The 27,139-nt window shown below is 42.5% G+C and overlaps 1 long non-coding RNA gene across 1 annotated transcript; it reads left to right on the forward strand.

The window, feature by feature from the left end:
• The first annotated feature begins 3,534 nt into the window (after positions 1–3,534).
• Positions 3,535–27,139, forward strand: LOC311517698. Its single transcript, XR_014710763.1, has 3 exons — positions 3,535–3,836; positions 25,148–25,306; positions 26,004–27,139. It is a non-coding gene; the product is annotated as an uncharacterized lncRNA (long non-coding RNA).

Raw genomic sequence — 27,139 nt, forward strand, 5'->3', positions numbered from 1 at the left:
CTCTGTGTCTTCTGCATGTCAACCCCTAGAATTAGTCTGTCTACCTCTAGGCCTTACCTCACCAGACTGGAAACATGGGTAATATATGGTACAAATCTTCTTTTGATACCAGAAGTTATAAACTATAGACAGGCTGAGAGAGTCAAATTAAGATGAGAGGAGATGGTGCTAAGGCATATAATTTGGGTTCATGGCCCAATCAGAGTTGAGGTTCAAATTCAGTGGCAGAAAAATTTCATTAGCTGTCTTGTAAGATTTTAGCCCAAAGTGGTGAAAACCTTTAGATAATCTGCTGTCACAAGATTCCTGCACAAGATGAAGCCTACCACTTGGGCCAAATTGTTCTTCTGAGACTTCAACTGCAGCTGACTTGGCATGGAGAACTGGAAAATGGGGACTTTCAGGGTTGAGATTCAAGTTAGAATTAGAATTATTGGAGTCGATTCAGATCTGGAGATTTGAATTTCAGCAGGTTCAAATGTCAAAGTGTTTGGATTTAGAGGTTCTAGTTTGGGCCCATTGAGTTCATCAAAATGTATGCACCAGGGACCCTTACAATTATTTGTTTATAATACACAAATGATCAGCTCAGACTTGGCATTGCAGCATGACACCATGTTTTACTGTGATGTTGTGAGGTGGCATTGGCCTCTACTGATCTGCCAGACACTCCATCGAAAATAGACAGTTCAGGAACAGCGAACACTAAGAAATGAACCCTGCCAAGACCCATAAGTATGCCTGAACCTTGTTCTGTTGTGTGTGCTTGGCTCACCAGACTCAGGAGAGACTTTTCCACTTCCAGCCTGCATATCTCTCCTTCATGCAAATGATTTAAAATGAAATTTTGCCTGAGAAGTGCTGAGAATGATTCAGACTAATTGCCTTTACTATGATGGAAAATTAGGAAATAAAAAATGACAGTTATTTCATTTAGAAAATCAGCTACTTAATCTGCAGATGCAGTAACTACTGTTGGCTAAAAAGAAGTAATATGGCAATATAGTACAGGGAGATAAAATGCAGCTGAAGTTTTTTCATGATTATGTTTAGTGATGTGAGCGGAGGAGTTGTGACTTATGACATCAATGAGAGGCAGGTTAGAGCCTGCCGAGGTAGTCCCTGTCATGATAGCTGTGCTGAAGTAAAGCTGTCTCTGGTATGCCTTAAAATCTGACTAGGGGCAAGAATCTCCTCTCTGATCCATGTGTCAGATCACAACCATATGTCCACGTCTCCCATTGCCTGCAAGAGAGAGCCATGGGTTCAGGAAGAGCAGAATATTGGAATCAAGATCTGCTATACAGAGTCAGTAGAACTGCACCCATTTATACCAACAGAAAATCTAGCCCCCTTTAAAAATATTAAAAAGTAATACTACACAAAATAAGTGGTTATATTGTATCTGTCATATAAACTCTATCCCAGAATGTTTTAAGGAGTTAATTTCTCCCTCCCTCTGCTGTCATATAAGGGACATTTGGAGAGAAGTGACATTTTTCAGATGAGATTTGAGAGAAGTTGGCGAGGCAGTGAGTGCAATACTAAGTGTGTTCCAGATTATAGGTTTTGAAGAGAAGGCCCTTGCACCACTAGTCAAATAGTTGCATGAAGGACTGGAGAGGAGGCAGGTTCTAGCTAGACTATCAGAATGCGCCATAAGGAGAGTAGATCTGTATGACCCCCAGCCTCAAGGATCTGACTTAACCCTACAATAATACATATGGGTGGGACTTTCAAAGGTGCCTCCTATTGAAACTGGATGGGACTTGTGCTCCTAAATCCCTTGGTCACTTTAAAAGATCTCCCCCAAAATTCAGAATGAAGACTAAAACTTTGTGTTCACTCCATGCCTTTCATGTCAAGGTAGCATGAGACTCTCCAGATCAGAGTGAGTTAGCAATGGCTTGGCTTCCCTTGAGTTCCCTTCTTGTTTTCATTGGTGTAAGTCACTGTGACATAGTTTTTGGTGTGTGAGTGCTTGTTGGAGACAGGGTATTCCCTGCCAGACATTCTTCTTAATGCCTGTGATATGCTGGCATTGAGAATCAGTTAGTCTCTGAGTTTGTCCTGAAGCACAATTATATTTAGTGAACAATTTGCATGCACTTGTGTCATCCTTCCGCGCCCCCCCCCCCGCCTTCTCTAATGTGTTCTTGCCCATTAAGGGCCTCTAGAAGATCTCTTGCAGTCTATTTGTGATGTGGATACAGGTGGGGAGGAAAGAGCTGGTGGGGAAGTGAAGGGGGTGGTTTAGGGAGTTTATATTACAGCTAATTTTTGCCATTTGTTTAATCTGTTGCTTGGGGTCATTTGTCAAACTGTTGCTGCTGTTCCTGCCCCTCCTCCCCTTCCCCTTCATGGTGATGAACAGCCTAGAGGGGAGGGGAACTGTCACTTTTCAAAGGATCAGGAAAGAGGAAGAGTTGATGATAATGGCCAAAAGAAGCAAAGGCATCTTGCATGGATCAGTTCACAGGACACACAAGCTTTTTGCCTGCACTGCACCCAGGAAATCGGCACCAGTTCGCAATGGGAGAGTGAAAACAATCACCCCAGAATGACTCATGTGACTTAATGATGGCATGACTGGGTCTTTGCTGTTGCCTCTCTGGGGTAAGATGTGCATATTGTCTAAGCAGCATGACAGTTGTGTCCAAAAGACTTTGTTTGATTACAGTTGAAGTCAATGGGGATTTTGCTCCATTAAGGACTGCAGAATTTGCCATTGTATCTACAAGACTGACCATAACTCTCAACCTGCTAAGACCCAAATATGGGACACACAGTCTGACAAGGACCCAAACTAGAGAACATTGAAATATTATTCATGGAGGAAACTTCAAATGTAGTAAGATTCATTCCATTGGTGTAGAGAACTCTCTCAGATCAGTTTCATGATTCTTTACTTCTAATGTAAATCATTTTCATTGTAAAGTTTGTGTGGCACATAGGTAACTTTTGGGTCCGAACTGAGTAACATGTTGCAATAAGGGAGAGACATTTGAAATCCCCTGGGCCAAGTTCTGCTCTCAGTTAGTTGCATTATACCTAGTCTAACTCTGCTGAAGTCAGTAGGTTACTTCAGAATTTACATGGTTATGAGAGTAGAATTTGGCTCTGTATTGTTTGTATATCACAGGCAATTCTATAGGATCAAAAATGGTTCACATATGTGAGAAAAATCAAGTTAAGAAAAAAAGACCAGTTTGGCCGTATGAATATATGGCATCTGAAAAAGTGCTTTTTATAAAAGGGATACTTGGGTAAATGGTCTAGTTAAAGAAAACACAGTCAATCCCTGTATCCACTTCAGAGCTCCCATGTGGGTTTATGAACCCTTGTAAAGGTGCTAAGTTAGGTATTTAGTTGTTGTTTAGTTTATAATTAATGCAAGTTTAATTATTTAAAGATTAGTTAGTTAACCACTGAAATGGATAGCCCTAGTCCAATGTGGCTGTTTTTACAGATGCCACATCTTTACATCAGCAAACTGTTTGTATAATGTGGACATTTTTTAAGAGGAAAGGTGATGAGTGAGGGACCAGTCTGATGGGAGGAAATGAGTTACACCAGTGCAATAAAAAGCACAGATGAGGCTTGATCCTGCAAAAGATGCTCAGAGCCTGCTGACAGCTGCTGGACACCTTCAGCGCCCAGCAACTCCCCTAGTAGACCAGGCCACTAAGCCAGCATCTTCCTGTAGATGTTCAGACTTTTGCAAGAAATGAAGTCTTTGGTTAGCCACGTGGAGGTATTGTTATCTCTACAAAAGGGCCTTCACAGAGCTCCACGGATGCCACAGAAATGCATTGGAATGGAATGGAAGAAAAAAGGTAACTAAAAATCAAATGATCATGTTAAATCAATTGTGTTCCCCAACTCACAACAAGGTTTCCATCCAGACAAAATTATGTAGGCAAACACGGAGGAGATACCATGGAATCACCTGAGGGATACCAGGTTAGTGAGGGAAGTTGTGTTCAAAACCAGTTAGGAGCATGTCACTGGTGATAATAGATGTGTCCATCTTACAGCAGGCTTAGCACTTATCACACTGGTATCTGTGGTAACTGGGCACTTACAGATTGTAAGGTCTTTGGGGGCTATTTTTTTATCTGTGTTGTACAGCACCTAGCATAATGGAGTCCTGATTCGTGACTGGGGTTACAAGGCAGTACCACAATATAAATAATAAACACAATAACATAGTATCTCCCTAGACTGAGACCCGGAGATATGGTCACACTGCAGTAGGTAAATGCTGAGGCCAACATTTTTAAATGTGGATGCCTAAAGCTTGGCATCTACACCCATAACGAGGTAACTAAATAAAAATGGCCTTACTTTCCTAGAGGTGCTGAGTAGATCTGAGTGGGAGGGCACCAAAACTGTTTGCCCATTTGGCAAACAGTTTTGCCTGAAAAAAATAACTGGAAAAAAATGTCATCCTTTTATTCATCCTTTCTTCCTTCCTTGTTCCCCATTGTTAATTGACAGGATCAACTGAATGGGCTCATGCAGTTTGCTTCTTTCTCTTTACGGACTTCAGCTCCTTCAAGCAGCATTTAAACTTTGGGTTAATGTAGTGTTGTATTGGGCACTTATGGAAATGACCACATTTATTTATTTAGACTTATTTTTAAGGCACCCTTCAAAAGGGTCTGAGCACTAACGTTGGGTCTTAATCCATCAAACCTCTGCTTCTCCAATTACACACGTAAAAATGTAAAAATTCCTTAATTTATTACTGAGTTATTAGGTTTTCTTTCAAGCAGTTTCTTCTCTAATTTCATGGAATGTAGCAAAAATTTGTGGCATTTCAGCAAAACATGTCAAATGATGGCAAGTCAAAGAGTAGATGAAAGGTTTTGCACTGAAGCTTTGACATATTTGGTGCAGTTTATAACATTTTGTAAATGTCCTTTTTTTCTCCCCCCCGCCCTTTTTTTTTTTCCTTCCCCATCTGCCTGTTGCTGTTGTGGATTAAACAATTCTATTCTTGGCCAGGGATTTCCATATAAAGTTTTCTTTGCAGAAATCCTCATTCTCTTCTCCATGGGTTTTCTTGGGAGAAAATCTCTCCCTTTTCTATATTTTGGTCATGTTTTTCATAGATTTTTAAGGTCAAAAGGGACCACTGTGATCATTTAATATGATACCCTTTAGTTTATAAAACAGGTCATAGGGGCTTCCCTGTATTAATTCCTGCTTCAAGTTCAATAGCTGTGGTTGTAATAGAGCAGATCTTTTAGGAAAAACTTCAAGCTTGATTTTAAAAGTGCTGGTGATGGAGAATCCACCAAAAGCCTTGGCAAATTCTTCCAATGAGTAATTAACCTCACTTAAAAAATGACACAATCTTTCCAGTCTGAATTTCTCTCGTTTCAACTTCCAGCCATTGGATCTTGTGATATCTTTGTCTGCTAAATGGAAGAGCCCTGTATTATGAAATTTCTGTTCCCCATGTAGTTACTTACAGTGATGAAATCACCTCTTAACCTTCTCTTCGTTAAACTTTGAGTTTGACCCTCTTGATTCAGGGCATGTGGGTGTTTGAGGTGATATTCTTGGAGTGAACTCTGACTTGCAAACTAATATAATATTAATAATAATAATACAAAAATAAAAGATATAAGCAGCTTTACTAAATTCATCCCTGTGCTGAAAGGCAAAAGCATCTGTTAAACGCAGATTCTCAGCTGGTGTAAATCAGTGTTACTCCTTTGACTTCATTTACACTGCCAGATGATCTGTCCCAGAAACCTTAAACTAGGTCAGAGTGGAATACTCTTACTTATGTTGAGTAGCACCTTACACCATGAGAAATCCCACTGCAGTCAACAGTGCAAAGTACTGTGTAATGTAAGGGAATCACAATCTGACCCCATGCTTAAGAAAAGGAAGAGGTTTGTGATAGCTGCCACTGCTCATCATGGCCTAACAATCCATGGAATCGTCCATGGAGTAAGAGGATGCCTTCCACACCTGTGCTGGCTCCCTGCATTGAGGGTAGAAGGGCAGGGTGGAAGCAGTCTCTGCACAGGAGCTCCTCCATCTCCCATGAAGATCCTGGACTCCTCCCCTCCCCCTCAACACAGTGGTCACTGTAGCTGCGGCAGTATGCTGGGAGACTTATGGTGTGCCTGGCACTGGGCTGCAGCAGGGTACATCTCTGCCCCTGGAGCATGGGCACAATCGGGAGGCAGATAATCACTCTGAGTCACAATCTGCTTCTTATTCTGCTCTGGAGGCAGAGCCGCTCTATGCAGCGTCATGCATGAGGCCTTGGGCAAAGCCCTTACCATCTAGACTTCCAAAATTCTTTGGTATTTGTAGTTTCAAAGAGCCTTTGTTAGACTGATTAACATGTTTTTAACAGCAAGATTATGTAAGAGGTGGTCACTGAAACTGGAAGAAATTAATATCCCTAATGTGAGAATGCAGTGGAACAGCAATGATAATTGATTGGTCTTGGAGAAATTTTATACCAGCATGCTGTGGCTGTACACTGGCAATATAGCATGTCTATTATATGAATAACATTGAAACTTGCTCCCTGTTTTGATTAGACAGGTGTTAGAGACACCTCTGTTGCATAAGGTCGTGTTGTTTTGGAGAATAGTTTTGAAAATTCCATTCCATATTTTCCATCCAATCTATCCTGATCTGTTGATCTATTTTAGGCTCCTCTTAATAAGGTGCCTATCACTGTCTTAGCTAAGATCCTGAAGAGGCAAAAGAAATCCAGGCCAGCAGCTTGCAATTTTTAGTAGAACTTTCTGCTTTTGTGGTAGGAATGGTCCAAACAAAAGCCCTGATCAAAACAACTCCAAACTTTGGAAGGGGTGCTGAATCCAAACCTGGATCCAGATCTGAATTTTGCCACTCAGACCTATCTTTGCTTTCTCTATAAGTGAACTGCAAACATGCATTGTCACCCAGACTGGTATCTTTATCTTGGCCTTTTAAAAAAAAAATTATTTACCTTTTTGTGGCAGGTTCTTTAGTGTGTCCTACAAGAAAAAAACAATGCATTGTTAATGTTAAGCATTGGTATTTTTGCAGGGGGAAGGTCTGTAAAGCATGGCATACACACCACAACTCTTGTCACTTTCGTGTCCTCCCCCTTGATGTGCTGGCAGGGGTCAGTTAGTTAGCTCTGCTGGTGCCTGGGAGCAGTCTGCAAGCATGAGGAGGTAGGGAGACAGGCAGAGGGGATTAAGAGGGAAATGAAAACGAAAAGGAGCAATCATATTTTACAGTCAAGTGCAAATTTGCTGGTTATGGTTCCACTTTGAGGCAGTATGTCACGGGCCCAGATATGAACCGTGTAGAGCCCTAGGGGGTAATCCAGCTGCAAATGTGGCTATTAACATACAACACAATCACAGCTTCTCCCACAGGCTGAGTTAAATAATACATATTTAATGTGATGACAGGATCATGGGGGATGCGGACCCAAACAGAAGAGAAAGAGGAGGAGAAAGGCCCACAGCACCATGCCAGCTAGGGAGACACTCAGATTTGATTTCAGACATTAGCAACACTTGGAGTGACTGGCAAGTGATGATAGAGAAAATTTAACCCTGCCTTGCATGGTGGATTATTGCAGCACTGAAGGGGAAAATGTCCCATTTTCACAGCCTTAGGTATTAGCTTGGAAAGACCTTTCTGCTCACTGCTTGAAATGCCTGAGTGAACACTCCCCTATATAGCTTGCATGGAGTTGAATAATGTTTATAGCTAAGCTAACCCCCCCCCCCCAGAAGTGTGCATGTTGTGTATGCATGCTCAGAAACTCAGTCACACACACACACACACAGTGTCACATATCCTATACACATACAAACAAACCACTCTGTATGGTCGCACACAGACACACACACTTTGTCCCTAAGAGAAGGTGAACATAAATTTGCCTTATAGTAACCACATGTATGGCAATGCTACTCTATGGGAGTAAGGGAATCAAGTGCCCGTGTAAGTTACCGGAGATGGTTTATTTAGAACTGAGGAAGGATTTATGCCAGTTGGAAGAATGAAGAATTTCAGCTGAGCAGGCTGACAGATTTCTCTGGATGAAAAATGAGCTGTCCTAAGACTCATTTAGGATGGAATTAGGAAGCCTTTTAAACAAGGTGTTTTTTTTTTTTTAAAAGAGGGGAAATGGACGTTTAAAATGACAACAGAACATAAGGAAAAGGAAATGGAGGCATTTTTCAAATGGTACTGCATGGGTGGGTTTCACTGCTGGCCGGCTCATTTGAGCCCTCATCCAACAGAGGATTTGAGCATGTGCGTAACTCCAAACATCTGAGTAGTCTCACTGATGTCAGTGGTACTACTCACATGCTTAAAGTAGCACACAGGCTTAAGAGCTTTGATGATCAGGGCCTTATTGAATGGCAGATTTGAATCAGAAGGGAAACACATGCTTGGTGTAATGCCATTGACGATGTTGTCTGTTGTATGTTTGTGTCATTTTAAAAATTAAACCTCAGCCTAACTTTTATAATGAAGCCAGGTATCGCTCTTCCTGTTTCAGGTTGCGCTGCAAAGCCCAAACTTGGGACAGGTTCATGAAAAGTTTCACAGAGATTTGTGAACCTGGGCTGATTTTTGGAGTGAAAACTCCTGGAGCTCTGGATTTGCCGGGTTAAAGAGCATAAATGAGGCCAAAATTACAGCTTTTGGCTGAGTTTTGCTCTATTTCCCTTTTGATTCTTTGGGTTAATCTAAACCCTGAAACTGCAAGTTAAATTCAGGTGGTACAAACACCTGGGCAGTGAAACTGATCAAAAAAGTTTGCACAAGCCCTCGTGAAACTTTAATCAGTCGTGCTCAGCTGTCGTTTAAAAATATACTTGCATTTTGGAGCTAATTATCTGGAAAGGGCTTTGTCCTTCACTTATGGCAAAGCCTTCGCTGAGGGTCTGTGTTCCCCAGCAAAAACTGAAGCCACCACATAAGAGGCCTGGGAATGTGGTAGGAAGACATCCAATTCAATCACCCAACAGAGCTCGGATGCTCTTTCAGAGAGTTGTCCTGAACAATGGCTGAACCTTATGAACTTCAGAGGTCTGGTTCACTGTGAATAAGCTGCACCCAAAAGTTGGACTTGGGACCTAAAACCTGACTGCTAATCCATTTATTTTAACCCAGTTCTTAGAGTGAATTCCCCATCCTGTCATGGGACAATGGAAAGAACCACAGAAAAAGTTTCTTCGATCTAACACTGAGCAAGAAACTTTGTTAGAATAAGGAAAACAGTTGCCCTTAAAACTACTCTGGAATGCTGGTCTTGCATGGAAACCCATGCATTCTCATATCTCCAAGGAGGTGACCTGAAGCCTTCTTTCTCCGACCCTTCCAACCTCTTCAAGTTGGAGAGTCTAGAGATGCTGCTTCCCTTCTCCAGCAGCACTGTTAGCACTCTTTCTGCTTGGCCCCACTGCTGCTGAAACTGTTTCCCATGCTCTGGGGTGATATGCTTCCAAATATGTTGCACACCCCAGAGCTGTGAGATTTGAAGTTAGCTACAGCTGGGCTCCAGGAGAGAAACCATCCACACTGAAGTAAAGGGCTTAAGGAGTTTCAGAGTGACTGGTGCGTTATGAACGGAAAGTCACAAGGATGGTGGGAGAAAGGAGTAAGAGAGGGGCGTTAGCCCTTTCCCTTCCTCGGTAGGGGAGACTGTTCCAGTTTACTGCACATCAGAACATACTGCGGTTTGACTGGGTTTGAAAGACAGCCAGCAGTTGGGAAGAGGACTAGTTCAACCTAGTCCTGATCATCATCATTTGTGGCAGAGGAAATGCAGACTTCTAAATGCAGCTCCTGAAGGACAAATTGATTTTCTGTGAATTTGTTTTGAAATATATTTGCTGGTCATTTTAAATTCTACACCTTCAGGCCCAAATTCTCCCCTCACAGCTGCATGAGGCTATTGAACTCAGCAGGGTGCAGATGTGTAAGTGAGGGTAGAATTTGATTCTATGTTTGCTAGTGATTCAGGACTGTGAGTAGCTTTAAAGCAGATTTTTACATTTCTTGTATAGATTTGAAGCCCGCTTTTAAAGCTGTTTTGTTCCCATTTGTTTTCCATACAGCCCCTTTGGCCCATGGAGATATTTGACACATGAATCTTTGCTCCCTACAGCGTATTTCCTGACAGAAGAAACAGGGCAGCAGGTATTGAGGCCCAGCACTGCTCTGTCAAAACAAAAAACCAGCCATTAGATACACAGGAAGCAGGTTGAGCCTTTAATCTTAGCAGTGAGTCGGGGGCTGAGTGAGCATCAATAAGTCATTAAATCTTCAATTTTCTGCCTTTCCTTGAGGCTTCCCCCTCATTTCCCCATGGGATTGCCATGGAAATCAGAATTACTACAACTGCTCTGTACAGTCAGGATAGGAAAAAATGCTGCAGACATGAACTACACCGTGGGCCAAGTCCTGCCCTCAAAGAGACGTGTCACTCCCAGACCAGTTAATGGAAGTTGCACACACATGTCAGAGGGCAAACCTTTGCTCTCCGAGTGCCATTAGGCAGAGCACACACCAATCTCACAAACCTGTAGCATTCACTTGCTCTGTCTCTCAGTTTCCCACAATGCCATGCTCTCTTAGGATTGTTGCTGGATCCCATTATTTCCTGGGACACAAATAAGAAAATTCCTCAACTTTTATCTCTCTATGGCCCGGAACCCAATGTGTGGCAGGGAAAACTGCTACCCATTATGGGCTTCCTAGATCACAGATGACCCAGCATTCTTGCACTCCTGAGTCTATAACCCAGCTGTGCCCCCAATAACCCTAACAGTGTTTAATAGCCCTGCTACTGTAGGATATGGACCTTGAAAAGAACCAGTAGTCTCCTTCCCTGCATTCCATCATGATTACATGGCAGACAGATGCTCCTATCTCTGAGGATATGACTACACTGGAATCAGAGGTGTGATTACAGCATGTGTACACACACCTGAGCTAGCCTTGATCAAGGTAGCTCACTAACAATAGCAGCAGAGACGACCCGTGCCTGCTGATAGTACGTGGGCAGAGTGAGGGCAGCCGGCTTCAGCAGTATCACTGAACATGCTCAGGCTGGGTGAGCATGCTCAGTACAAACCAAGCAGCACACCTGAGGGGGCACGTGACCCCCGCCCCCACACATGGCCTCTGAATAGCAGTGCCAGTGAAGCTGCAGCAGCATGAGTTAGCCACCTTTGTACATACCCAGGGACCCAAGTGTACTTGGGTGTCTAGTCCATGCTGTTGCCGGTGCTGCTGTGGCTTCACTGGTATTTTTAGTGAGCTAGCTCAATCAAAGCTTGCTCGGGGATGCCTACGCTACTGATTGCAGTGTAAACATACCCCAGGAGTGCACTGTGCCAGCACATATTGGGTTCTGATACTGGGATCTGATGTGCAAGGTCTCCCTGATAAGAGACACTGTAGCGAATGGAGCTATGTGTAAAATCTACTGCACAAGGCCATAGGAGAATAGAATGAAGTGATTCTATCTGTGCACCATTGGAGATCCAAATGTCCATTCGCCCTCACACCTTGGAGCGGCTAATGTATTGTTAGCCCTTTAGTGCAAGAGGATATGAAAAGCTTCCACCTTCCTAACAATATTTGTAACAAGAAGACAACCATGATCTCTCCTGAACTCCCAGCCTACTCCAAATCCTCACCTGCAACCCCACTGTGCTCCTGCTTCTGCCTCTTTTCTGGCATACTCAGCTTGTGCTCCTGCTTGTTCAAACGCTATTGCAGATCTCATTGGTACATCAGGAGGATGAGCTGAGAGACTCTGAAGCAAAGAGAAAATGAATGCGTTCTAAGCAACTCTATGTTGCATAAGATTTGCAAACTGTGACGAAGTGGGACTGTTCTTAATGTTTTCTCTGAATATTGTGGGGGGGGGCCTCAATTTCCCCTATGCAGTTCTTAAGTATCTAGGTGGTGGGATAAGGGTATGATTGTTGCAGAGCCCTAGAGGGCAGGTGTGTGCAGGGGTCTGGACACAGAGAATGGCCAACACCCTGTTTCCTGGCAACTGATGGCCTGGCCCTTCTCCCCTGCAAGGTGAGAGCTAACGGGTTGAAGACAAAGAGATCAGGTGACCTCCTGGCCCGGGAAAGGGACAAAGCCCAGAGCAGGAGGGGCTGGAGAGAGTTTCAGTTTGGGACTGGCTGGGAACATGGAGTGAAGTGCAGACGGGGTTGTCTGGCTCACTGCCCCTGAAAATGGACCCGGCTGAGGGGTCCTGTTTTCTGTACCTACAAGCTCTGTGTTAGACCGTGTTCCTGTTTGTTTTACTGGCTGGTTGAGAGTCCCGTCTGACTGCGAAGTTGGGGTGCAGGGCCCTCTGGCTTCCCCAGGACCCTATGTGAGTGGACTCGCTGTGGGAAGTGCACGGAGGGGCAGAGGATGCTGAATGCTCCGAGGTCAGACCCAGGAAGGTGGACAGTATGTCAGCTGTGTGTTCTGGAGACAGTCTGCTCCCAGAGAGGAGACCTCACCAGAGTCCTGCCTGGCTTCATAGGGAGCAGTTCCAGAGCATTGCCCGGGGACTCTGTGACACAAACCTATGGCAGAGAGTGGGAAACCTGAATGTGTGATAAAAAAGCAAAGCGTGCCGTGGCTTTGTTTCCTTCACTTTGGTCTACATGCTCTCCAGAAACAGCTGTTTACAAATCACAGGGTCAAGAATAGTTCTCCTCTCAGAAAATTCAGGATATCACCCTACTTAACTCGTCAAAGATACGCACAACCTGCTTATGTATGAGCAAGTTTATAATATAAACCTTGGTATAAAGCTCTACTCCCCATTAATGGCCACACAAACTGATTTTTTGAAGTGTCATTGTGTTTGATCAGTATTAGACAGGGCCTTCTTTGTCTTTTTCCTGTTTGTTTTTGCTACCTGCCCCTTCTGTATTTTGTTGTTCCGTTTTTTCCTGCTGGGCTCTTTCTGCTTCTTGAGCTTTTGTGACTCTCCTGGTTCTCATCCTGCCTTTCAATTAGTCTTGCCTTTCTCTGCTGACTTTGGACTTGGGCCTTCCTCTGCTCTACCTACATCTTATCCCTGAGTGACTCTTGGGACTCCAGCTACACTTTCTATGCTGGCAACTCCTTAACCTCCCAATTCACCTTGACTTGTCCACTTCTGTTCAGTCTTGCATCTCTGAACATCATTCCACCATCTCATCCGGGATGTGCACTGCTATTCTAAGTGTTCATTTTCAGACTCACCATGACAAAAGCTGAACTCTTCTTTCCTCCGAAATACTCTCCTCTTCTCTGTTCCCAGTGCTAACTCCACCATTTTCTCTGCCACATAGCCTGCAGTTACAAAATTCTGTTGTTTTTTGCTTTACAATACCCCTAAACTCCATATTTTTCTTCTCCAGTTTTACTGCTGAATCCCTTATCCATGCATTAGTTTTCTCTCATTTTAACCACTGCAGCCTTCTCCTCTCTGCTTGCCATGCATTTCACCTCACATTCGTCCAGCCCATCCAAAATGCAGCGCTGTTGTACCAATAAAATAAAAACCAGCAGGATCTTATTAAAGGGAAAAAGGCAAAATACCACATTTATTGTGAATACAGAAAGAATCATAGTAAGCAGTTAGTTATAGCTATAACATTCCATTCAATCTCATATTTATTCTCTCATTCATTCATACAAACACACACACACACACACAGGTTCTGCAAGGTTGTTATCATAGTTACCAGCCTTAGAGTTGCTCATGCCAAGTCACTGGCCAGGTGGCCTGGACATGAGGAGGGAGCAGGGCCTTGTCAGATGCTCATCTGATGCTCCTGGAAGTTGGTTTGCAGAATCAGACCCCAAAGTTCTCACTTTTTAGAGTCTATTTTTATAGGAATTTCTTCCTATGCCAGTCTATGGGAATTGCTTCATCATGCTGTTGCTGAATCAATCAGCAGATAGCACATTCCTGACGGCTCCAAGATGTAATCTTGTTCTTTGGTTCTCCCATCCTTGAGGCTGTTGGGTGGATTCCAGTCTGCCCTCCGGGGGGGGGGGGGTCTTCTGGTTATTTCCAATTGACGCCTTCTTCAGCCAATGGACACTGGATTCTTAGGCTGGCACCTCCCTGATCATTCAGTTATTATCCACACCAAGCATCCATCCACATACATCCTCTATCTCTATTTTAATCACAATGGTTAATACAACAAAAGGGTGGGGAGTCTCTGGGTGCTGTTTCTGTTGTTAGAGTATTGCTTTGAGTCTCTCTCTCTGTGAATTGCTTTGAGAACAGACTCTGTCTTAGGATGTACTAACACAATTAGCAGCTTGCAAGTTTCACACAGAGGGAGAGAAATAGTAGCAGAAACCAAGAGACCTCTTAATTAGTAATACCCTGGAATTTAAACTCTGGGGAATCAAACTCATTTGTGATTTTAATACAGAACTTCTTTAATATGATCCAACATAATCCCCCTTTTGACACTAAGATTTATAATCGTCAGTGTCACTTTCTATGTAGCCTATTCAAGAGAAAGTACTGTGAGGCAATTTGAGTTTGTGATTCCAATTCTTGCCACATACATGATCCTAGTGATGTATCTTTACTACAAGGTTCTGGGGCAACAGGCAAGGTGAGGCACACCCACTTTTGAGGAGTCCATTCGGTACAACCTCTAGTGTCCAATAGCTTCCCTCCCTCCCCAGCCCACTGGCTCAAGGTCCAGGGTAGCCAAAAGGATCCCATGTGTAATATGGGGAGTGGGTTAACCTTCAATACCTTTGCCTCCAGGGACTGTTGGTGTGCAATTTTGACAACAATTTCTCCCATTAACAAGTCTGGTTTACAATAGTGGAAACATATTGCATCCATTCATATTGATAAGTGTCAAACAATGATCTCTTTCTTTTTTAACAAATGCATCAAACCCTTAATATTTCCCAATATGACCCAGAACATTTTGTGTTCCAAAGTAGCTAGTGCAAGTATCTGCATTTCAGTGCATCCCATAGCTATGGCTGTGTAGTTTCCTATTTCTAATATTTTTTTTTCTTATGGATAAGCCATGTGGTAGTATTAAGCCATTACTAAAGATTCCATCGGCCTTCTAGGTTACCCAGACCAATTTGGACCAAGTCTACATTGGCATGTACTTGTTTTTGTATCAGGCTGTCCTGTAGCTGGGACAGAAAGCTTAATTTATTTTTAAGTTCCTGCAGGTCTTCAGTATTTTTTTTTAAACACATAACAGTGCGAGCAACAACACAAAACACAAGACAAAACATAGAACACAGAACACAATTTCTATTGTGACAGTAGATTCATGGTATTGGGTTGCTTTTCAGCTGGCAGCTTTTCCTGGTTTTCTGAAAGACAAAAAGAACATGTTTCTACCCCTTTTGGGGTGGCAGATTATTGCTTAAAATATTTCTTTTACAAATACCCTTGCTGATTGCAGGCAAAACAGAGAAATTGCCCCCATATTTTCCTGTTTTTGTTCTATAGGCAGGCCAGGTTTCAAAGGCTTTTATCTTTTAAGGGTTATGGGGAAATTATCCCACTGTTTAGTCATTAAATCCCTGAGTTTTCCTTCTTATACAGCAGACCAAGTTTATAATGTTTTTCCTGCTGTGTTAAGCTTTAAGTTTTATTTACAGGTAATAACTGAGAAGCATCATTACCATACGACCTTAAAGGATTTTTCCAAAAATCATACACACTATACGTTGTTACAGGGATACTTATTATCATTAAATTTATTAAAATTATCTTGTTATCCCATGCCTTTTATTTAGACAATTTGTTTGCTGACCAGGTATGTCCTTTATCTGCAGCTCCTTTGTGCTGCTAGTTCTTTCCTTCCTTTATCATTTAGGTAATTTGCATTTTCACAGAAACTTCCTGCTCTTGGATTTAAAGCCATCAGCAGCTCAGAGACTCTATCTTAAAAGGGACACAATCAACTTTCACCAGAGTTTTGATTACTTTTAACTTCTGCTTCCAAAACACACAGCAATCTGAAAAAGAAAACCCAACCTATTGTGGCTCCCTTTGGAGCCCTAATAGCATTTTAATTAAGTAGCATGGTATGTTTGCATTTCTTTTGCCCCTTCTACAATATACCCTGCACATGTTCTGGGGCAAATGCACATTCCTTCCATAGTTTAACTTCTATAACATTATCCAGATCCATTTTTACATAAGGTGTCACTATTTCTTTTTTTGCTTACAGAGTTTTCATGTACCTTTATCAAAGTGACAGTCTGATTACTCAGAGCCATTTTAAGACTCAGTGTTTCTAACATTGCTCCTTTTTGTTTTGTGCACCTCACCCCTGCTGTTGCTTCAGAGAGGCACTGTCTTTTTTAATTTTTTTTTTTACTACAACTCTCATCTGCTATTTTGTTACAAAAACAAACAAACAAAAAACAAACAAAAAGAATCCAAAATTTTTTTTTTTTTATATTCTCCTGATTTTGACTGCCCTGCTGCAGCCACAACTTAAAAACATTTTAAATTTTGTAAAGCATTGAGTTACCTTTTAAGGGTTAAATGCCAAATCCCAAAGCCAAACAACACTAATTACCTGTGTCTAGCAAAAAGGTCTGTCAGTTTTGCAACTTTGAATTAAAGAGTCAAATGGATTTTTAGTGGCATTATTTAAAACAAAAACAAAACTAACTGGTCCTTAGAACTTTACATATTTACACACACACAGACAGATACATACACATTTCCTTTTCCTTAACATCCCTTCCACACTGCTCTGTTTTTTACATCTTACATTCCCTTTATACATTTGAGGCAGTTAAGTTCCAATAGAACCCTCTTATGTTCTTTTAGCAAATTTGACTAAATTGTCCAGTCAAATGATTTTAATCAGTTTATTTTTGCCTGGCTAATTTACAGACATTCCTTTGGAAAAGGGCCCATTTTTCTTTCAGAATGGCTGCAAAGAAACCAAGAATGCTCTAACACTTTTCCTTTTTAACATTTTCGGTTAAAAGTTGTTTGGGTGAAATACAAAGTTTAACTGCTTAATTCCCTCCAGCCTCTGCAGAGTTAACTTTTTTTTTTTTTTTTACTCTCTTTTCTCTTTGTAATTATGCCTGGTGGTGCCGTACATAGGACTTTCTCCCCCTTTACCTGCCTCCCTCCAGCCTCTGCAGAGTTAACTTTTTCACTCTTTTTGTATTCCTGGAGTGCCTCTTTCACTATTTTCAGCTGGCTTTGGATATTTGTAGCCAGCACCTTCCAATTGTCTGCTCCCTTTTCCATTTGTGCCTTTTCCTCTTTACATGAAGACAAGCGGAGGGAAGAATCCTTACATGCCTCCCACAACAACCAAATTGCTGCTGCATCTCTTTTGGCAGCACTAGAAGGTTTGTATATGAGGATATACTGAGCCAATCTATCCTCTAGGTCCAAAATAGTGCAGACATCAGCTAGGCCTTGTTTAGTCCAAGGACTGTGCCCAAATTTTTGAAGGATTTGTTTAAAAGGTGTAATTTCTTTAACAAAAGGTGAGGTTGGAGTTCCTTCTGACTCCATTCCTCCCTCTAGTACTGGCTTACCCTGTTTTCTTTTAAACATCTTAACATGGATATTTCAATCTCTTTGTCACTGCTGGTATTACTTAGCAAGTGACACAGCCTAGATTCTGAAATCATAGCTTAATCTATGCGTTTTTCCCCTGCTACCTTCCCGGAGGCCAGCAGGTCCCCTGCTACCTTCTCGGAGGCCAGCAGGTCCGGTTAACCTGTTCTTCCCTGCTACCTTCTCGGAGGCCAGCAGGTCTGGTTTAATCTGTTTTTCCTGCTACCTTCTCGGAGGCCAGCAGGTCCCCTGCTACCTTCTCGGAGGCCAGCAGGTCTGGTTTAATCTGTTTTCCCTGCTACCTTCTCGGAGGCCAGCAGGTCCCCTGCTACCTTCTCGGAGGCCAGCAGGTCTGGTTTAATCTGTTTTTCCTGCTACCTTCTCGGAGGCCAGCAGGTCCCCTGCTACCTTCTCGGAGGCCAGCAGGTCTGGTTTAATCTGTTTTCCCTGCTACCTTCTCGGAGGCCAGCAGGTCCCCTGCTACCTTCTCGGAGGCCAGCAGGTCTGGTTTAATCTGTTTTTCCTGCTACCTTCTCGGAGGCCAGCAGGTCTGGTTTAATCTGTTTTTCCTGCTACCTTCTCGGAGGCCAGCAGGTCCCCTGCTACCTTCTTCGAGGCCAGCAGGTCTGGTTAACCTAATAGAAATGCCTAGCTCACTAGAGCTGGCGGTGTGCACACCAATATTTACAGTAACTGAGGTTTTTTACCAATATTCCCCCTTTCGCAATTCTCCACCAAAATGTTGTACCAATAAAATAAAAAACCAGCAGGATCTTATTAAAGGGAAAAAGGCAAAATACCACATTTATTGTGAATACAGAAAGAATCATAGTAAGCAGTTAGTTATAGCTATAACATTCCATTCAATCTCATATTTATTCTCACATTCATTCATACAAACACACACACACACACACAGGTTCTGCAAGGTTGTTATCATAGTTACCAGCCTTAGAGTTGCTCATGCCAAGTCACTGGCCAGGTGGCCTGGACATGAGGAGGGAGCAGGGCCTTGTCAGATGCTCATCTGATGCTCCTGGAAGTTGGTTTGCAGAATCAGACCCCAAAGTTCTCACTTTTTAGAGTCTATTTTTATAGGAATTTCTTCCTATGCCAGTCTATGGGAATTGCTTCATCATGCTGTTGCTGAATCAATCAGCAGATAGCACATTCCTGACGGCTCCAAGATGTAATCTTGTTCTTTGGTTCTCCCATCCTTGAGGCTGTTGGGTGGATTCCAGTCTGCCCTCCGGGGGGGGGGGTCCTCTGGTTATTTCCAATTGACGCCTTCTTCAGCCGATGGACACTGGATTCTTAGGCTGGCACCTCCCTGATCATTCAGTTATTATCCACACCAAGCATCCATCCACATACATCCTCTATCTCTATTTTAATCACAATTGTTAATACAACAAAAGGGCGGGGAGTCTCTGGGTGCTGTTTCTGTTGTTAGAGTATTGCTTTGAGTCTCTCTCTCTGTGAATTGCTTTGAGAACAGACTCTGTCTTAGGATGTACTAACACAATTAGCAGCTTGCAAGTTTCACACATAGAGGGAGAGAAACAGTACCAGAAACCAAGAGACCTCTTAATTAGTAATACCCTGGAATTGAAACTATGGGGAATCAAACTCATTTGTGATTTTAATACAGAACTTCTTTAATATGATCCAACAGCGCCTGCAAACATCATTGGCTCTTGCTGCTCAGACATGTCATGTCCCTCTTTGAATCCCTTCAGTGACTCCCACCTGCTCGCTGCTTCAGGTTCAAGGATCTGGTCTGTATCATGGAGGCTCTGTACAGCATCATGCCAGTTTACCTCATCGCTCTCATTTCTTCTTACTCCATTTCCAACTCCAGTAGCTCTCTGCTGATCTCCTGTCTAATCATTTCTGTCAAATCTTTCCCTCATGATGCCCCTTCTATTTGGAACAGCCTTCTATGTTTTGTGTGCCAGCAACTACTCCTGATGTACTCAAACACCTCTCAATAACACACTTCTTTCAGGAAGTCTTTCAACAGAAATCTATTGAAATTTTTTTAATTACAAAATGTGATTAACAAGAATGATGTGGAACAAAACATCTTATACACTGGGCTCTTTGTGGAATGCATTGTGGTCCCCCAAGAGCAATATTCCCTTCCCATTGCTGATTATCTCTTTCCCAATTCACTCCCCCTCCCAAAATATGCTAGGATTTGTGTGGTGGTCTCTGTATAATTTACGTTCGTTGGGACAGGGACCTTGTCTGTTTACTTGCCAGCCAAGCACCACCCTACTCCTTTTAATAATAATTCACTCCTCAACATCCTGTCCAGCAGCTCAAGTGTACTGGAATGTGTAAATCAAGGGGGAATTTCACCTCCCTGAAGCAGAAATTAAGGATCAGGTCTTTTCAGACAAGAGTCATGGGATTTTCACCACGCCTGTTCATTATTGGCTATAATTGCTCCTACTTGAACTCCCAACCTCCTCCCCATCTTCATCATAGCTGTGTTGGCTTTGATGGAGCCCAGTGGTAGAAATGTCTTGTGACACAGTAACCATGCTCTAAACTGCTTGCAAGGCCAGAGAGGTCCTTTGAAAATAATTCAATCATGGGATAGGAAAGCAGGAGCCATGTTTCTTGGGGTAACATTCCTTGGGGCAGTTGGTAGACATCTTTGGGTGGGATTTTTCAAAAGGGCTCAGCACTGACCTAACTCTTTTCCCATTTAAGCAGATGAGAGTTTTACCAGTGACTTCAGTGGAGTGAAGTTTGGCACATGCTGAGCACTTATATTATTGTCACGCCCAACCGTTAAAAAAACTCATGAGTGAAGCCCCCCCCCCCCCCACCAAAATCATGAAACTGGCTTAAAAATCAATCTGAGTAAGTTGTGCTTTAATCACATCAGGAGCATTTTCTGCAGGGATGCACTTTGCTCCATTCTACCCTGTGAATCAGGGTTGACTAGACGCCCATTGTTGCTCTGTTCTATTGTTTGTTTTTATTTTGCTCAAGTTTACTAACCAGCAGTTCCCAGAATGGCAGCTGGGACAATTCACACATGTACAGCCTGCTACTGGGAGCTCCATGTAACAGCAGCGCATTGTTGCGAGGCTGATGGTTCGTTTGAAAGGCTGTCACAAGTGGTGCTACAGTATGAAATGCATTTTCCAGACACAAGACTGTAACTTCACCCCTTGCCTCCCCTTCCAACTCTCCCTCTCTGGCTCATATAGGTGCGTACACACCGATCAAGCCTCTTTGCATGGTTGCCTTTGACTGGACAAGGCCCCCAACTAGCTTTTCAGAAGGAAAAATAAAAGGAAAAATATTCCCAGTATGGAGTTTGCAGGAAACAGGAAGTAGGCGACGGTGACCAGGGCCGTGACCTGGCAGACCTCTCTGTCTAATGTAATGTGATCTTGTGGCAGTTGGGAGAAAAAAGGGAAGAGAAGTCTGGCCCTGGCACTGCAAATCACAGACTGTGATGACAAGAGGGGGCCTAGTAAAACTCAGCACCCTTCGCTTTTAAATGAAACGAGAGCAGGGGGTGTGATTTATTGCCCAAAGACATCCCGGGGTATCACTTTCTTCTAAATGGCTTTAGCTGGCTGTAGAAATGCAGCAGTGGAAGACATAGCTAAATCCCACAGCACATTAGTACTTTATTTAAACAATATTATTAGTCGTATTTATTTTATTAAACAAGTTCTCAGCAGTAGTGCAGCAGAGCTGAGAATATTTTATTCTGCTATCTCCCCACTCAGACTACTCTTTTTCGCCTACCCATCTTGCTAGTGAATGGTGATGCCGAGAGAAGGAAATGTTTGGAGAGCTCTGGAGAGTGATAATTGCCTACCTTTCATAGACCTATAAAGTAGATGAGTTTGGCAGGAAAGAAAGCACCTTTGCTCCCACTATCTTCTGTCCACTGAATCCTGACGTGTTCTGCTGAATCAACAGCAACTAAAAGAAGGTTGAGGGGAGATATGATTGCTCTCTATAAATATATCAGAGGGATAAATACTGGAGAGGGAGAGGAATTATTTAAGCTCAGTACCAATGTGGACACAAGAACAAATGGATATAAACTGGTCATTGGGAAGTTTAGACTTGAAATTAGATGAAGGTTTCTGACCATCAGAGGAGTGAAGTTTTGGAATAGCCTTCCAAGGGAAGCAGTGGGGGCAAAAGACCTATCTGGCTTTAAGATTAGACTTGATAAGTTTATGGAGGAGATGCTATGATGGGATAACATGATTTTGGCAATTAATTGATCTTTAAATAGGCCCAATGGCCTGTGATGGGATGTTAGATGGGGTGGGATCTGAGTTACTACAGAAAATTCTTTCCTGGGTATCTAGCTGGTGAGTCTTGCCCATATGCTCAGGGTTCAGCTGATCACCATATTTGGGGTTGGGAAGGAATTTTCCTCCAGGGCAGATTGGAAGAGGCCCTGGAGGTTTTTCGCCTTCCTCTGTAGCATGGGGCACAGGTCACTTGCTGGAGGATTCTCTGCTCCTTGAAGTCTTTAAACTACGATTTGAGGACTTCAGTAGCTCAGACATAGGTGAGAGGTTTTTCGCAGGAGTGGTTGGATGAGATACTGTGGCCTGCGTTGTGCAGGAGGTCGGACTAGATGATCATAACGGTCCCTTCTGACCTTACTATCTATGAAACAGGAGCAAATGAACTTGATGGAATGGCACTTTTTTGGGACAGATTCTGGACAAAAACCGTCGGCTTTAATATGTGCGATCCAGAAATCTCAGACAAGCAAGCTCATTCTGTTCAAATGGAAGTGGAGTCATAGACGAGCTTGGCACTTTGGGTTTCTCTAGGACTTTGAGGACTGTCTGAGGTTCTTTTGGGGGTGTCATTTTCCCCAGCACTGTTTCCCCAGCAGTTGTTTTCACGGTCTTGTCTTTTTGCCACTACCAGAAAAGAAAACAACCCAATGATGGATGAACCTTGAAAATTTCAGAGATACAGTTCAGAGAAACACCCAGAGGTCAAACAATCAAATCTTTATGAATCTACAAAATTGGGCTGGAAGTCCCATGAGCACAAGGTTTCTTGCAAGATTGCCAGCATTCCCTGTTCCTGGTTGGGCTGGAAATGCAATGATGATAGCTTTTTTTCTTAGGATTTGGACATTTCTGTTTCTGGTCCTAACCAGCATCCAGAAGTTAAGAAGTTCACAAACATGACATATAAAGGGGGAAGGAGAAAAGGAAGTTAAGTGAGTTTTTAGAAATTTCCTAGGGGGTTAAGATCAGATTTGATTTAAACTTTGGGTGAAGATTCTGGTCACTGTTTGTTTTATCTCACTTAAAATACCAGGGTGCTAACCAAAATATAAATGAAAGATAGATCCAAACAGGGGGTTGCCCTTGTTCCATCCTACCCTGGCTACAGGGGTGAATCACGGGGGATTTCACCTCCCTGAAGCAGAGACTTGAGGACCCAGCTAACATCATTGAAACACCATCGCTAGAAAAAGATTGGTTTATAATTAAAGCTTTCTATTAGAATGGGCCACTCCGGGTTCACCTTTCCCAGAATAGGAATGGGCCAGGAAGCTGTATATCCAGGAGCATGCTCAACTCCTGGATGTATGCTGTAAATAGACTAAACTAGTTTTACTGAGCCCCATTTGAGCTGCTGTTGCAGTTTTTTACGTTTAGGTAATAAAGGATGGCTTATGTCACAGTGTTAATAAATAATTCATGCAATTCCCAAAGTAGTTGCAGAGTTGTCACTCCCTCCCTCATCATCCTGTCTAGCAATACGCCTGGCGTTTCTAGAATGTTTCTATTTTGTATATCAACAGCCCCCTCCTTCAGGAGGATTCTTGTGAAAGGGAAAGTAGAAGTATACGGTTTTGCTCCTAATTTAATTAAAGATGCATTTCCATTTGCCAGCAGGTTTTTGCCGGAGTCTTGGGCAATTGCTTAAGGACAGTGTCCATGTTGCAAATGAATAGAAAGAATTATTCTAAGTTCATTTTCTTTACATCAAACCCAAGTATGTTTCAAAATACAGAGAAGCCTTTAGCCCAACCTAGTCAGGCAAAATTCCAAGTGATCCCCCAAACCCTTCTCTTCACCTAGTCTTTGCTACAAGAGTAACCTGGTCTATCTAAGTATTTACACGGCCTTCATAATCATAGTATTTGAGCATCTCACAACTAGAGCTGACTGGGAATTTTAAATCAAAATGTTTTTTGGTGGAAAATGAAGTTTCTGGAAAACTGAATTTTTATGTGGGATATTTTTTATTATTTTTGGTTAGGAAAAGTGAAATGAAGGTACATTTTGGGTCAGACCTGAGCTGCTGCTGTGCCTCATGGGAATTGTAGTTGAGGTGCCTAATTCCCTTTCTGCTTTTAGGGGCCAGGATTCCTGGCTGGACTATATCTCCCATGTTGCATTGTAATCTCCCTCCTGGTTGAACTGCTGTGATTCTCATTGGAATTATATGCTCACTATATGTCATGAGAGATGTAGTTTGGCCAAGAAGCCTGGCCCATAATGGAGCATGGAGGAGATGAGGCACTCATACTACAACTCCTCTGAGGCACCACAATGGCTCAGGTGGACACAGTTTGACGTCGAACCAAACCAGGAATTCATTCTGTTATTTAAAAACTAAAATTTTTCTGAAGTTCTGGTGCAGGAATATTTTTGGTATGTTAACCTTTTGTCCTGCTCTAGTATGAAAACCAATGTTGAAGTATTGAATTTCTCATGGACTGGAAATTCCAAATTTTAATCTGCTCTACTCACAGCCATTAATAGATGTTTTCCCTCACAAGTCCACATGAGGAAGGGATCCGCTATGTCCATTTTACAGATGGGGAATGGAGGCATAGGTATATTAAGCGACTTGCCCGAAGTCCTACAGATTGCCCAGCTAAGTAAGGAATTGCATCCAGTTTTAGGTCAGTGCTCAAGCTACTAGACCATCTTTTCTACCCTTGCTGTTACATGGGTAGATAGGTATATAGAAAAATGAGCCACCACCAATAAATATATAAATAAATGGAAAACCCCCCACCCCTACATGTTTTCTTTTCGATGACAGAGAAGGAGTAGAGAGATATGATTGCTCTCACTTTTATTCATGAGAGGCACACAGAATATGGTTATGGGGGTCATGTAAAAACCTAGGTAGATACATAGCCATGTGCAGCTCTTAGATACCAGGGTGAGAAATGCTAACACAGAGAGATTGAGTCATAGGTACTGCAGATAGATGAGATAGGATGAAAGAATAAACTTCTAGTATGTCAAAAGGAGAAAGAGAATAGGAAACTGACCTAATGAATACACCATGTGTGACCCAATCCGTAACATATCCCATAAAACACCAGTCATCTTCACTGAATTCATTAGTTATAGAAATAGGCCAGTTAAAATAAAAGTATGTTGGTGTGGTGGGCAGGTAAAGCTCAAGAATGTGAAGGTTCATAATCACTGATAAGTGTCCAACATTTGGGTGCTTATCAGAATTGTATTGAACTATTTGAACATCTCTTGAATCTGTTAGATTGCACTGGAAATCAAATGAGGACAGCTATCCCACAAGATCGTTGGTACATTCTGCCTCTGGATACAACTTATATAATACCTGAAGAATAGCCTCTCTCAAAGGCACAGCAGAGTATTCTAACACTTCAGCTCCAGGTCCTGGCTGGGATCCAAAAGGGTGAGAACTACCTTAAAATTGAAAACTAAAAGTCAACTTAACCAAAAAGCTTCTGTTCAGGTTTGGTCTGAATTTAGGCTGGTATTTAATTTACCAGATTGCTTCATCTGCTCCGAGTGAAGAGGTTAGTTGACTGGTTTTTATTGCATGTTAACTTAATAGGGAAGCTCTTTTTAAAATAAAAAAAAGCATTATTCCTCTTGCTCCAGTACAGCTCCCAGACCCATTTTTAGCATTCTCCTGAGAAAGTGCTTTTTGGTGATGGTATTGCTCTTTATTAAGTTCTTGGCAACGTACATTACCTAAGGGAAGGTTCATCCTCTCCCCAGAGGGGCTCTCATTCTAAAATGGAGAGCCAATACACTTCAGAAATCCAGTACACCAGCTAACCAGACGAAGGGCCAATCTCAAAACACTGCCGAGGGAGGATTAGCCTCTGGTTAAACATGAACATGGGGCTAGGTTACTTTGTTTTACAATGTGTAACTTTGTTGTTAGTAAATGATAAACTGCACTGGGTGCAGCCCTGCTTGCTGGGTATCCAGTTTTGTTTCAGATTGCTATTTATAGACAGACAAACGTCCCTTATGTGAAAAAGATGTTGCTGATTTTTTTGAACTCTAAAAAGTAAAGTCGATGAAAATCCTACTGGATTCTATTAAGCTGACCAACTCAATATTTGTGTTTATGTTTTCAGTGCTAAGGAAAGGTGCCAAATTAACACCTTTAACACAAAACAGGTGTAGCATGGACAACAGCAGTGCATGCTTCCCCAGAGTGCCCCACCAATCTACTTTGGCAATGACTTGGAAGAACCACCAGTAGGATCTAGATCAGCCTCTGATGACAATGGTAAAAAGAGTACCAACTTGTGTTAATAATGGTGTACATGATTTTTGTGTGAGAAACTGGAGGCCATCATGCATATAGTGCCTGACCCAACTTCATTGAACTCAATGGAAATCTTTCTAACCTCCCAGGAAATCAATGGATCAGTCCATTGAAAGCCCTGGCTGGGATGATTTAACTGGGAATTGGTCCTGCTTTGAGCAGGGGGTTGGACTAGATGACCTTCTGGGGTCCCTTCCAACCCTGATATTCTATGATCCTATGATTCCACAACTGAGGCATTTTAAAGTTTTTTGTGTGATGTTATTCCATATGCTTTATGAAAATATGCTTATGGTATGAATGACATAACTGAGATGTACTTTATACAAGATGGGGGTCTTGTAAGATATCATTGGAAAGATTATAATTTACTGTATTAATTATCCAATTTGTATGCCTGTATCATTTCTGTATCTGAAGTTAGGAATATTGACTATGTATCTGTATTTCAACTATGCTACTTTGGATGATGCCCACTGCTAACACTTCAGGTACAACAATGGAAAAGCCAGACAGGGCGGATGGCCCATCAGCGAGGACAATGGACTGTGGAAAGGCTCGGCCTTCCTGCGGCTGCTCCATACTGCCACTGACTCATGGACACTGATACTACAGAGTCAGGTGGTCTTGTCACCTGATACTAAACATTACCTGGGACTTCATGTAACTTTCCACTGGGAGGGGGGGGTCAAGTTTGGGAAACAAAGGATTCATGCCTTATGTAAATCCTATTTAAGGGTGGGGAGGAAGGCAAACGGGACTCCTCCTCCTCTCCATGGCCTGTCTATCCAAGAAGAAAGACTGCTAAAGCCACCTGATCGGAAGGCAAGGGGGAATCCAGACTGAGACAGGGGTCCAGTCTGAAAAGGAATAGAACTGGAACTCTGAACCACCAAAACTTTGCAACCTGCCTAAAATAACATTTAGGGTGAGAATTTACAT

This window comes from Lepidochelys olivacea, assembly GCF_965140295.1.
Source record: "Lepidochelys olivacea isolate rLepOli2 genome assembly, chromosome: 3".
Classification (NCBI taxonomy): Eukaryota; Metazoa; Chordata; order Testudines; family Cheloniidae; genus Lepidochelys; species Lepidochelys olivacea.